Below are 4366 nucleotides of genomic sequence, written 5' to 3' on the forward strand. Positions count from 1 at the left end.
AAAAAAGAAGAACCTAAAATAAATATAAAGATCTACTTTAAAAAACTAGAAAAGCAAGCAAAACAAACCTGAGGGAGGATCCAAGATGGCCAAATAGGAACAGCTCTGGAGTGCAGTTCCCAGCAAGAACAACACAAAGGGTGAGTGCTCACTGCATTTCCAAACAAGTTTTCACTGCCCACAGACCAGGAGATTCCCAGGCTGAAAAGTATCACGAGTTTTCAGCATGGCTGGTGCTGCGGGTTGGCACACAGAAACTCACACAAATCTGGGTGGTCGTTTCAACTGGTGCCTGGAAGCCCTGGGAGACAGGGCCGCCTATTTAACTGAAAGGGAAGGGGCTGAGACAGGGAGCCAGACGAATTGGCTTGGCAGGTACCACCCCGACAAAACAAGCAATCTGAAACATTCTGGAGTGAGTTCCGCAGCAAGCACAGATGGACCCAGGATGGTCCAGCTCAGTGTGGGGAAGGGTGTCTGCTGAAACAGAGGCAGTCTGCCAATACTGAGGCAGTTCACACAGCAGCTGGGCAGAGCCTGTGGCAGCTCAGCAACACCTCTGCTGGCAGACTGTGACTAGACTACTCTGTGTGGGGCAAGGAGTCTCTGAAAAAAGGCAGCAGCATGTCACAAACTTATAAATAAAGCCTACCTTCCTAGGTCAGAGCACCTGGGAAAAGAGGCAGTTATGAGTTCCACTGCAGCAGACTGCGTGTACTGCTGTACCTGTCCAGCAGCTCTGCGTGTAGCAATGGAGCTCTCAGCACAGCACTTGAGCTCCTATAAGGGACAGACTGTCTCCTCAAGCAGTGCCCCAACCCCCCTACACCCAAAGAGACACCTCATAAAGGAGAACTCAGGCTGACATCTGGCGGGTACCCTTCAGGGACAAAGATAACAGAAGAAGAAACCAGCAGCAACGCTTACTGTTCTGCAGCCCCCATGGGTGATCCCCAGGCAAGCAGGGTCTGGACTGGACCTTCAGCAGTCCTTCAGCAGAGGGGCCTGACTGTTAGAAGGAAAACTAAGAAACAGAAAGAAATAGCTTCAACATCAACAAAAAGGACGTCCACTCAGAGACACCATCTGAGAGTCACCAACTACAAAGACCACAGGTAGATAATGCCACTAAGATGGGAAGAAACCAGAGCAAAAAGGATGAAAACACCAAAAACAAGAATGCCTCTCCTCCTCCAAGGCCTCACAACTCCTCACCTGTAAGGGATCAAAGATGGATGGAGAATGAATCTGATGAATTGACAGAAACAGGCTTCAGAAGGTGGGTAATAACAAACTTCTCAGAGCTAAAAAACATGTACTAACCCAATGCAAAGAAACTAAGAACCTAGAAAAAAGGTTAGATGAGATGTTAACTAGAATAAACAGCTTAGAGGAGAATATAAATGACTTGATGGAGCTGAAAACACAGCATGAGAACTTCATGAAGCATACACAAGTTTCAATAGCCAAATTGACCAAGCAGAATAAAGGATATTGGAGATTGAAGATCAACTCAATGAAATAAAATGAGAAGGCAAGAATAGAGAAAAAAGAATGAAAAGACATGAACAAGCCTCCAAGAAATATGGGATTATGTGGAAAGACCTAATCTACGTTTGATAGGTGTTCTTGAATGTGATGGAGAGAATGAATCCAAGCTGGAAAACACTCTTCAGAATATTATCCAGGAGAACTTCCCCAACCTAGAAAGGCAGGCCACCATATAAGTCCAGGAAATACAGAGAATACCACAGAGATATTCCTCAAGAAGAGGAACCCCAAGGCACATAATCATCAGATTCACCAGGGTTGAAATGAAGGAAAAAGTGTTAAGTGCAGCCAGAGAGAAAGGTCGGGTCACTCACAAAGGGAGGCCCATCAGACTCACAGTGGATCTCTCCATAGAAAGCCTACAAACCAGAAGACAGTGGAGGGGCCAATATTCAACATACTTAAAGAAAAGAACTTTCAACCTAGAATTTCATATCCAGCCAGACTAAGCTTCATAAATGAAGGAGAAAGAAAATCCTTTATGGACAAGCAATTGCTGAGAGATTTCGTCACCACCAGGCTTGCCTTACGAAAGCTCCTGAAAGAAGCACTAAACAAGGAAAGGAACAGCCAGTACCAGCCACTCCAAAAACATACCAAATGGTAAAGACAATTGACATAAGGAAAATGATTCAACTAATGGGCAAAACATTCAGCTAGAATCAAAATGACAGGAACAAATTCACACATAACAATATTAACATTAAGGGTAAATGGGCTAAATGCCCCGATCGAAAGACACAGATGGGCAGATTGGATAAGAAGTCCACACTCATAGGTGTGCTGTATTCAGAAAACCCATCTGAAGTGCAAGGTCACACATAGGCTAAAAACAAAGGGATGGAGGAAGATTTATCGAGCAAATGGAGAGCAAAAAATAAAAAAGCAGGATTTGCAATCCTAGTCTCTGGCAAAATCGACTTTAAATCAAGAAAGGTCAAAAGAGACAAAGAAGGGCATTACATAATGGTAAAAGGATCAATGCATCAAGAAGAGCTAACGATCCTAAATATATACACACCCAATACAGGAGCATGCAGGTACATAATGCAAGTTCTTAATGACCTACAAAGAGACTTAGACTTCCACACAATAATAGTGGGAGACTTTAACACTCCACTGTCAATATTAGACAGATCAACGAGAAAGAAAATTAACAAGGATATGCAGGACTTGAACTCAGAACTGGACCAAGAGGACCTAATATACATCTACAGAAATCTCCACCCCAAATCCCCATACATTCTTCTAAGCACCACATCACACCTACTCTAAAATTGACCACATAATTGGAGGTAAATCGCTCCTCAGCAAATGCAAAATAACAGAAATCATAACAGTCTCTCAGGTCACAGTGCAATCAAATTAGAACTCAGGATTAAGAAACTAACTCAGAACCACACAACTTAATTGAAACTGAACAACCTGCTCTTGAATGTCAACTGGATAAACAATGAAATGAAGGCAGAAATAAAGATGTTGTTTGAAACCAATGAGAACGAAGACACAATGTACCAGAATCTCTGGGACATATTTAAAGCAGTGTCTAGAGGGAAATTTATAGCAATCACTGCCCACCAGAGAAGCAAGGAAAGAACTAAAATTGACACTGTATCATCAAAATTGAAAGAGCTAGAGAAGCAAGATCAAAAAAACTTAAAAGCTAGCAGAAGACAAGAAATAACTAAGATGAGAGCAGAACTGAAGGAGATAGAGACACAAAAAAAGTTTCAAAAAAATCAATAAATCCAGCAGCTGGTTTTTTGAAAAGATCAACAAAATAGACAGACTGCCAGCCAGATTAATAAAAAAGGCAGAAGAATCAAATAGATACAATAAAAAACGATAAAGGGGATATCACCACGGATTCCATAGAAATACGAACTATCATCAGAGATTACAACAAACAACTCTATGCACATAAACCAGTAAGCCTGGAAGAAATGGATAAATTCCTGGACACTTGCACCCTCCCAACCAGGAAGAAGTTGAAACCTTGAACAGACCAATAAGAAGGGCTGATGTTGAGGCAGCAATTAATAGCCTACCAAACAAAAAAAGCCCAGGTCCAGATGGGCTCACAGCTGAATTCTACCAGACGTACAAATGGGAGCTGGTACCACTCCTTCTGAAACTATTCCAAACAATCCAAAAAGAAGGAATCCTTCCCAAATTATTTTATGAGACCAACATCATCCTGATACCAAAACCCAGCAGAGACTCAACAAAAAAAGAAAATTTCAGACCAGTATCTATGATGAACATCGACACAAAAATCTTCAATAAAATACTGACAAACCGACTGCAACAGCATATCAAAAAGCTTATCCATCATGATCAAGTAGGCTTCATCCTGGGGATGCAAGGCTGGTTCAACATTCACAAGTCTCTAAATGTAATCCACCACATAAACAGGACCAAAGCCAAACACCACATGATTATCTCAATAGATGCAGAGAAGGCCTTCAATAGATGCAGAGAAGGCCTTCAACAAAATTCAACAGCCTTTTATACTAAAAACTCTCAATAAACTAGGTATCAAAGGAACATATCTCAAAATAATAAAAGCTATTTATGACAAACCCACAGCCAATATCATACTGAATGGGCAAAAACTGGAAACATTCCCTTTGAAATCTGGCACTAGACAAGGATGCCCTCTCTCACCACTCCTATTCAACATAGTATTGGAAGTTCTAGCCCTAGCAATTAGGAAAATAATAATAATAATGATAATAAAGTGTATTCAATTAGGAAAGGAGGAAGTCAAATTGTCTCTATTTGCAGATGACATGATGATTGTATATTTAGAAGA

This window comes from Cebus imitator, unplaced genomic scaffold, assembly GCF_001604975.1.
Source record: "Cebus imitator isolate Cc_AM_T3 unplaced genomic scaffold, Cebus_imitator-1.0 Scaffold756, whole genome shotgun sequence".
Taxonomy (NCBI): domain Eukaryota; kingdom Metazoa; phylum Chordata; class Mammalia; order Primates; family Cebidae; genus Cebus; species Cebus imitator.